Source organism: Sceloporus undulatus, chromosome 1, assembly GCF_019175285.1.
Source record: "Sceloporus undulatus isolate JIND9_A2432 ecotype Alabama chromosome 1, SceUnd_v1.1, whole genome shotgun sequence".
In the NCBI taxonomy this organism is placed as follows: Eukaryota; Metazoa; Chordata; class Lepidosauria; order Squamata; family Phrynosomatidae; genus Sceloporus; species Sceloporus undulatus.
In genome coordinates this window covers 202712902-202723286 of record NC_056522.1, presented here as the reverse complement: position 1 = coordinate 202723286, position 10385 = coordinate 202712902, and positions in this window count along the sequence as shown.

Genomic DNA, 10385 nt, shown 5'->3' with positions numbered 1-10385 from the left:
ATTAGTTCTCAACCTTTGGCACTCTTGATGGTTTAAACATTAACTTCCATAAGTTGAATCATTGGTCCTGGTTGCTGGGGCTTCTGGAAGTTCTCTCTCTCTCTCTCTCTCTGTGGGTAATGTTGACCTCCCAACAGATGAAATACCAGAAGTTGAGAACCACTGTGCATCATAAACCATGCTGATCCTGCAAACTGCCTTCAAGTGTGCTGGCTGAGGGCCTTCTCCTATTGACATTGCTGAAGTACACTTCTGCTGCCAGTCCATTCAGCTTCCAGAATGGGGAAGGGGTGCTGTCTTGTCCTTTGCTCTCAGGTTGGTCAGAATGGGCTAAAGATAGATATTGTAACTCCACTTAGGGACATCATTACGGAGGTGTAGACTGTGCTAGGTGTCCCAACACGCATCCCTGGGGTGTCCCCACAGTCATCACTGATGGGACTGGTGTGACTACTGGGTGAGTGAGAAATGGCATCACCTAGCAGCCACACCAGACTGAATGGGCTGCTGGGAAGCCACAGCACTGACCCCAACATCAGCCAGTGGTGTGGGGTGTAATGTCTTACTTCTGGGTCTGACACAGAAAAGCAGCAGCAGCAGCAAAAAGTGAGTGAGATTTTCATTCTGGTTTAATTTTCTTTTTTTAGTTTTGTAACTAGGAGGCATCCAGGAATGGAAAAATGCAACTTCTGCTAGAAATGTTTCTCTAACTTAGGGGTGAATTGTGTGTGGGATCCATGGTTGCACCAATCCATATGGTGATCCTTGAGGCTGGGTGCTGCCCATGAATCCCATTGTGGGAGAAAGGGGGATATAAATCCTTGAAATAAATAAATAATAAATAATAAATGTTCTGCACTTTCCCCATCCCTGTTGTAAGATATTGGTTTGTAATTTCCTTTTATTGTTACTCTGTTTGTCTTTTCTGACTCTGGGTGTTTGGATGAAATACATCTGACTCTGTACGCACACAAACTCCTTTAAACAGGGGACATTTTAATATCCCACAATACACTGGAATTCCCATAGAGTTGAAGAGAACCACACAAAATGAATAGTATAAGATGTCACCAAAAATTACAAAAAGTGTGAGAGTATGTATAAAGAGCTCTAATGACGAAAGACTGGCCATTTGTAATCTAGATCTACATTTTTTGTATACCCCTCCCCACTAGAACATGATTTTAAATATCTCTTTGAAATTAGTCTTGTTTAGATTCAGCATTCCTTATTGCAGATCTAACATTTCACTTTTTGCCAATTGTTATTTGAGATTTGTCTGGATTTACCCTGATTGAGGCATAGCTTGTGAAAGAAATTCCTCCCTGTCAAAGCAAAGAATTGGTTCTATAGTACCTCAAGGAGTTTTTAAAAGAAAGGTAGTATGTAGCTGCATTACACAGATAACATGACCACTTGCAGTTTGGTTCTCTATTTTCACACCCGAAATATTAGGTCACATTTGATTTTTTGCTACAAAAAGTGAAAGCAGCAGGTAGGCACTTTAATTGATTTTCCCCTTACTCTTTCAGACATGCTATATCACATTAGCTACTACTTGTCGCCAGCTATCCGAATGCAACAACACATTCCCTGCCTGGAGAAAATGATAATTTAAAAATCAATGAATAATGTAGCAAAGAATCAGATGTTAATCTTACATTTTATACAAGCTATTCCAACTGTTCAGCTTCCCAAATGCTTTCTAACTGTCTTGTATAGGAAGCTTTATTGAGTACTGAGCCAATTCTAGAAGACAACCAGCCAATAGGATGCAAGCTATACAACCACAGCTAAAAAGACTAGGTAGGACTGGACAATTTAATAGAGAATGTTCTTCTCTCTGGTGCACTTGTGAAGAGAGGACATTATACTTCATACAGTATATGGGTGAGGAATTTCTTAGAAGAAATAATTTTTCCACATGCTTTAACAAAAAAAAAGTCTCATAGAGTTTTACCAGCAGAAATATTACTAGAAGACACACTATTTCAGTTCTCTGGTTAGCAGATCAATGACTTTATTAAGCTGCCACAAAAAAACCCTCCTGGTCCAATTTTTTTCTCCATTGGTAGATAATCGTTTGGAAGAAGACCAATTGAGATAATAAATACTGTAGTCTCTTTCTTGCCTTTGGAAAGGCACTTACAGCGATTATCTAAAATAATACTATCATAAAACAAAGTATCTAGTGTGAAAATACCCAGCAGAACACAGCCATAATACCCAACACTCAAACATGGGTTTCATGTGTGAGCAGAAAGCAGCTTCTGCAGCTAATCTACTTCTTCCCATCTTTGTCCCTGCATCAGCCTGGATCCCCTCAAATTCCTTTCCAGACGATCTAAGGGCCATCCAGAACAGCATGCACGAGTTTCTCTATGAGCGTCCTGGTGGGACACTATCATGCTTAGCATTATTACTGTGATGGCTCTTTCTTGTATGCTAGATTCAGGGACCCTGGAAGTATTTAAGGACACAGGGATTGGGGTTGGCCTCAAATTAAAATCCAATTTAAATTCCTAATTGGCCATTCTATAATGAAAATGAATAGTTCTCAGATATTGTAATATGGCAGACGATTCAGGGGCTTACCTTATCTGCATGAGCCAAAAGGCCCATCTCTGCCCCCTGCCATTCTGGTGTCATCTTATTCAGAGTATACATGGCAAAACCCCAGGTTCTGGTGTAGGCAGGTGACATCTGCCATATTTCCTCACCATAACTGCAGTATAATAGACTTAACACCATTTTTAAAAACTAGGGCGGGTTACAAACTGCCATAAAGTACATATTCACTGTGTATTCGGGTTAGGAAGGGGTGGTGCTTCCGCACCCCCCTAACTCTAGTACGTAGTGAATACGTACAATATGGCGGCGGCCATTCCACACAGCCGCCGCCATATTGACGTAGCAGATGCTGTGCGTCTGCACGTCACGCGGCGCTTATGACATCGCGAGTGCGCCATTGGCGCCTCGTGGCGTCATAACTGCGCCGCAGGAAGAAGCTCCATTTTGGAGCTGCTTTTTTGCTCCACGCAGGAGTTGCGCAGTTTGGCTGCTGCGGCTCCCTCGCGGAGCAAACAGCAGTGCCAGCAGACCACCGCGAAGTGGCGGTCTGTAACACACCTACGTTGTTGCTCTGCATCTTCCAAGAAGATCTGGAGCCCTTGGTTCCCACTCTGTGGCAGCTGTCTGCACAGGTAGATCACTCATTCTGAGGTCAGAATGAGGCACCCAGCATGTGATCATCACTGGGCAGCTTGTTCTGACCTTAGAAGTGAGCAACCTGTGCAAGTGCTGGATGGACTGGGTGGTCTAGAGGGACACCCATGTAGACAGCCACCATGGTGCAGAAACAGAGGTAGGGCCAGGATATTCAGCACTGACCCAAAGTAGCCTGGCCAGTGCAGGCAAGGCTTTGATTTCTTCCCTTCCAACATCAGCATCCCCCCACCCCCATTATCATTTATCTCAGTTACCCCTGACAGAGCTAAGCTTTCCTCCCAAGGCACAATAGCCAAGACAAAGCAGTGGACTGATGGTCCCTAGAAAAATGACTCCATCTTGTTGAGGATTTAACCCCCTGACCTATATTTCAGAGGAAGCAACTGTCAGCACCACTTCTGAGTAATCCTTGCCTAAGAAAACACAACAGGTGACTTGAAATCCCACACAGCAGTCTTGGATGTGTGGCGGGGGGAGATTTATTTGTTCCTGTCACAGGGTGCATCTGTAGAAAAAATGCAGTTTGATACAACTTTAAATACTGTAGCTCCACCTATGTAATCCTGGGATTTGTAGTTTTACAAGGCCTTTAGCTTTCCCTGGCAAAGAGTGCTGTTGCCTCACAAAACTACAAATTTCAGGATTTCTGCAGTGTAGATGCACCCCTGATCAGGGCTCCTTACCTATGTTAATTAATTCTGCAATAACCTATTTTGCAATGGCTTCTGAAACAGCTGTATTTGTCAATGGATCACAAGTGTCACCTTAAATCGCCCCCTCTCCGATTTCTTAATATTTGAGATGGGGGATCTACCAAACTGGTCTAAAGAAGCATATAGCTCCTTGGGATTTGCAAGGTTTTACTGGTTGTTATTGTGTTTGCAGCCATTTGTTCTATGCTTTTGAAGGACTGTTTGTAACAGTTTCTTGGATCTGTACTAGGGTTCTTACAAAAGTTTTTTTGTTTTGTTTTGTTTTAAATTCATGCTCTGATTTGCTGAAGTAATCTGAAAGCTAAACCCACCCTTCCTTTTAAAAATTATTATTATTTCCTCCCAGAGCTGATTTTCTATAATGTAGAAGTTCCATTTCCACAAAACTACAGTATACAAAATTTCAAAGAGAGAAAGGAGAATAACACTTTTTTGTTCCAGTATGTCTTGGAATGTTAAAGAATCCACTTGATGGTGAGAATAAAACGTTGCAGGTGTTGCTGGGAATTGTCAGAAAATATGGAATGAGACACAATAATAGAAAATAGTCTGCCACAATTTTTTTTACCTATGTCACTTGGTGGTTGTGATACGGAAACAATGATTGTGAGCTCATTGTAGGAAGGTGGGAATGCAGGATTAAGTGTCAGTACTGCTGATATTGGCTGGGCAGGAAAAATAGCTATTGTCAAGAGATATGCTATAAAGATTGATTTCTCTCTTCTTACCATCCATACCATCTATTCAAGGTAAGGAAGAAGGAGCCATGAGAGAAGGAACGGTGGATATAGCAGCCAGAGGAAGTGGGGAAATACTGGTCTTTAAAGGGTTAAAAAGCCCTTCCTCTGGTGATCTTCCACTGCAGCAAACACACACACACACACACACACACACACACACACACACACACAGGTTATTTATCTGTAAAAGAAGGAAAGGGGTCAGTGATCACAGCCACACACATTTGCCTATCACATGTAGTTTGACTTCACCATTCAGATGGCAGCTAGTTCTAGATCTCATCATGTTATTCCTGTGGAATCTGCAATAGTTTTTTGCCTTGCCAGAGACTGACTGCATGAAATTGAGGATTAGATGTCCTATCAGTCTCACTTTGTCCGGCCTTTGAATTTTTGACACCTCCAATTCTTTTCATTTTGGCAAATGCTTCAACAATAGCACGGAAAAGACTTTGCTGTAATTGCTTGCTATATCATGAGGAACTTCATATAAATAAATAAATAAATAAATAAATAAATAAACTTCCCAGAAAAAAGAAAGAGATGCAACATTTAGTAAGACCATGACTAAATACACAGGAATCCAAACCCAGACTTTTGAGGATAAAGCACTTGAATCCTCCACTTAGATAGGAGGATCTGTCAGTTTTGCTATCCTCCACATTCACATGATTTTAATCTCAAGTTCTTTCCACTGTAAAAATAAACTCATGAATGTTAATAAATTTATATCAAAAAACAGCTGTAATCAAATCCTCACCTATTCTTGCAAAATAAAAATAGAAGAATCTCTCTTTCACGTTCAAATGCTTTCAAGACCAAAGAACCAAGAAGTTTGTTTCAATTTACTTTGGGGCTGGAGGAAGACTTTTCACAGTGGCTTACCTACTATATTTGACACCTAGTACAGATCATATATATATACACACACACACACACACTCCTCTCTTCAACAGACAAGCATCTGCTGGTGAGAGTGGGCAGCTCCTGCCATCCCACAGCCTTTCCAGTTCTGGCGGAGCTGCTGGTTAGGTGGAAAAGGGAGGAGACTCACTTTCCCACCTGGCTAACAAAACCACCTGATGTGGAAGCCATCTCTTGGCACCAGAGCACCAGGTGACATTCACCTCAGAGGTGTCACCCGGTGCGTCCTGCATCCTCTAGAGTCCTAGTGACACCCCTGGCCTTCTGCATTCACCTTATTATTAAACTGCCCCCCCCAAAATAGCCATTTTTTCCCCAGAACTGCCTTTTCTGCTTCTGTAGCAAATACTAGAAGGCAAGCCAGAGGTCAAACATAGGGAAGCTCTCTGACATGGCCCTAACAAGTTCATTTTGCAAACAGGTTGAAAAATACAAAAAAAGAAAGACATCCACGTATAAAAATCTGGAGATGAAGCCATGCATTTAATTCTCCTCAGTTGTGCTTGTATGCTCTTTATTGAAGGGACTCTTTGAACAACTCTGCTACTACTGGAATTCTACTAAAAGAATCTAAGAACCATAAAAAGCAAACACCAGCTTAGGAAGGTCAAGAGTTCTTCAATCTCCAGGCAGAAACACATAGCAGAGAATACTAAATTAGTGGCCAAGCGACATGTAGGAGCAAAGTAGAATGGCAAATGGTCAAAAGAACATGGAGCATCCATCTTTCCCTTCCCCTGTCACCATGATCACCACCAAAATTATGGCAATCAGCAGAAAGACACATAGGATTTTATCACACTTGGCTAAAAAGCAAAAATTTAACAGGATGAAAGCATCTTTGGCCAGTACTTAATGCAAAATGTCATGTCCATTCTGCCACCACCACTTTGCATTCCATTTGTTACTGGAATGCACTTTTTCATTGACAAGCAAAACCTGTCAATAGGCTCTCAGTCTTGCTGCTATTTCCTTATTGTCTTCATGTGATAGGCTCCTTCCATTGCAACTCTTCTTCTCTGGCAGTCATGTGGTGCGAGTGAATATGATTCTGTTCCACTCCCTCTCACAGTGATTGTAGCCATCAACAGTTTCCTGAAGCTGTCTGCTGGTCACACATCCACACAGCAGCCAGCTTTGGGAGATGGTTGATGACTGCAATAGCTATCATGATCACTTGTACAGAGTTGCTGTGTGAATTGTCATACAGCAGTCCTGTGCTTCAGGAGGGTGGAGGAGTGTGATCATGGCTGCCAGCTGCCTCTCAAAGCCAACTGTTGTGTGCTAACTGTGCTAACTTTCACAGCAGCCAGCTATTGGTGGCTGCAATCACGGTCGGGGTTGATGGGGTGGGAGAAGCAGAATCACACTCACTTCTTGGAACTTTCTTATAGTTGGTCAGGGCTTAGGTATATATATATATATATATATATATATATATATATACTTTTAAATATAATTAGTAGAGTTTTTAGCTATGAAACATGTATAGTGCCTGCTTACCTTACTTTGCTAAAACTTGTCTGAGAGAGAACTGAGAGATTCAGCGCTTTCCACTTGCTTACTCTGCTAAAGGAGGCTGAATCTTAATTGAGCTAGTCTCCTCCTTTCTCAGAAATGGGGCTAACACTCCTGGAATCTACTTCTTACCCAACAAATAATATTTGAAAACTGTTTTTTCTGGAGTGTTGGAAAACTACAACTAGGAGAATTCTGGACTGATGAAGATCTACACAACACATTTCCTCCTGACACAAGACAACATTCTTTGTGCAGAAAAGGCTGTTTCATACACAGAAAATGCTGTTTTCTGTGCCAATAATAGTAATAATATCTGTATTATTCAGAATTACTCCCCCCAAATTTTATAATCAAATACTGATTATAAATAATCAATAATCAATAATCAAAGTAATCATTACTGTAATAAAAGTACACAGTTTTCATAAACATCATCTGCATCAAGAACAAAATTGCTAAAATTACTAGCTGCTTCCTTCAAAAACATTGCTGCCTCTCCAGTGTATACTTCATACATTTACTGCTTACCATTCAATGGCCTCTCTCTCCAAGCCTTTGTTGCTTTTCTCCCAGATAAAATGCTTCTGGCATTCTTCTTGTAACTGAGGAGAAAAGTAAAGATGCTGCATGGAGATAATCATGCCAGTCCAAAGTGCTAGTGGATGGAGAAGCAATGGATGTCTACTTGCTCCTTGCTTTCTGTGATGTTCCATTTAGTTTCAGCTAAATTGGGCATGACTTTGTTAAAATTTATAGAGTCACTGTGATCTAATGGTTAGATAAAAGAGTTTTGGACTGGGGATTTGGGAAGAACAGGGTCAACATCTGGATCTCAGCTATGAAACTCATAGGTGTGCCTTGGGGTACGTTCTTTCTCCCCCCCCCCCCCCCTTAACTTGATCTGTACCACAATATTGTTCTGGGGCTAAAATAAGGAAAAAGAGGAAGACAGTCACATACATAGCTTATTGAAGGAAACATGGGATGGAAAAACTATAATATACAGTCAGCTCTCCCCTTACATGGAGGATCTGTTCCGGACCCCCCCCCCCCCCCCGGTGTAATGGGAAAACGGCCTATGCTCATGCCCCATTGAAAACAATGGGGCACATGCAGATGGTGTGGCGCGGCACACCATGGTGTGTGTGCCACAGGCATGCATAGTATTCATTTAATTGTACCACAGCTTCAGCGTAAGATGAAAGCTGTGTAAGGGAAACCCACATATGGTGTGGGCTGACTATAATATAATATAATATAAATGTGTGTGAGGTGTGCAGACTTTATTAAAGGGTGTTCCTAACCCCACTCTCCAGAATAATTTGAGAAATTGTGAGTGAATTGTGAATTTTCTCAACTGAACTCTCCATTCAAAGTTAAAAATCAGACTGACACTTCCTTTTTCCATATGACTAAGGGAACTTTGATGTTTCAGCACATGGAATTACTGCCATCATTTTCTGAGACATTCAAATCCCAATTGCATCTCAACTGCGATAAGAGAATCAGGGTTAGGAGAATGAGAAATGTGAGCTGTGTTTTATCAATATAAGTAATGGTAAGAGGTATATTCCTTACCATTCTTTGAAGCGGAAGAAAGGCTTGCAAGGCTGATATGTTCTGCTTATAAAAGCAGTGTGAAGTGGGATAAATCACACTGTCAATTTAATGGTTCGGTGTTCACTGCCTCTCTATTATCAGCAAGATTATTCTTCGTATTCAGGCAAAATGGATAGGAATATATAAAAGAGATCCAAAGTATTTCTGCCACCCCCCACCAAAATGCCAGAGTCTTTTGTCACTGTGCTATACGGGCTGACACAAGGTATATAAAACAAACGACTTGCTTTGTTTTGTACTCTTTTATTATGATGATGCATTAGAGAGTAATGCTGCTTTCTGTCACTGAGAAATGTTTAACAACGTTTCCATGTTTGAAAAACTGTTCTGTGTCACACAGGTAATTGTAAGTGAAAAAGCTTCAGCAAATGAGATCCCCCCCATCCCCACCCAAGGAGTAGCAGTGCTATTCAAATCATCGAAAAAAATCTGCATAATTATATCTACTGGTAAAGTTTAGCCACAGGGCCTACAAATTATTTGTTTGCCATTTTTACCATGTGAAATGTTATCATGACAAAGTGTACTCATTATTTTAGAATAACAATACTGGATGTACATTAGTGCAAATCCAGTATCCTGGATGTCCAGTGTAGACTAGAGCAGTGATGCTTAAGATATCTGTGAGAAGGATTCCCTCCCCCCCCAACAATATCCAGCATAATAGTTGGAAATTTGGGAAGGGTTGAGCTTCATTCCACATCCTCTGGACAACTCAAGACAACTAGAAGATGGATCCCAGAGGTTATATAGAGGCAGCATGTCATTACGGTTTGAACATTGGACTATGACTCTGGAAAACAGGGTTGGAATCCCTCTCAGCCATTGATACCCACTAGCCGACCTTAGGCAAGTCACACACACATAGCCTCCAAAAAACCCATGTTAAGTTTGACTTAGGGTCATCATAAGTTGGAGGCACACAACAATAATAAATATAAGGCAGACAAAGGAAATTGAATTGTACAGATGAAACCCATTTCCCCTCCTAAGGATATGAGAACTGTACAAACAAGTTGTTTAATGGAAAGTTTATTCTGCTGGTTTGGTCACACCTGTTGATTTACCCCCGGCCTTGAATTACAAAATTGAATTGCTAAAGTGAAACTATCTAGCAGGACCTTCTAAACTCACAATTAGCCTTTTAGTGCCACTGGATGAACGTAAAGGTTTGCCCACTGTGTCTGTAAAGTCTGAAGAATCCATCTGCCTGTTGCAGAGGCTTCACTCACTACAAAAAGCAACAGCTGTTCCTTTCTTCCAGTTGCCCAACTGTTAGGACATATTTTCCAACTTTTCACAGACAAAAAGTGGGACATACATGGCCAAGCAACGTCAGAATGAGGTCAAGATGGCAACAGTTATTTATGAGGAAAAGCAGATATGCTAAGCAAGGCTGGGGTGGCTTGCTTTTTGCCTGAGCCTACTGGGAAGGACAGGTTTCTGCCTCCTTCTCCCCTCTTCTCTAGTTGAGGTAATTGAGGCTGTTGCCACACTATGACAGTAGTTTCTTGTGGCTCCAGGGCTCTCTAACTGGAAAGAATAAATATCTCACAAAACTACAAATCCCAGAATTTAATAGCATGGAGCCATGGCAGTTAGAGCGGTGTCAAACTGCATAAATTTTGCATGCAGTCTT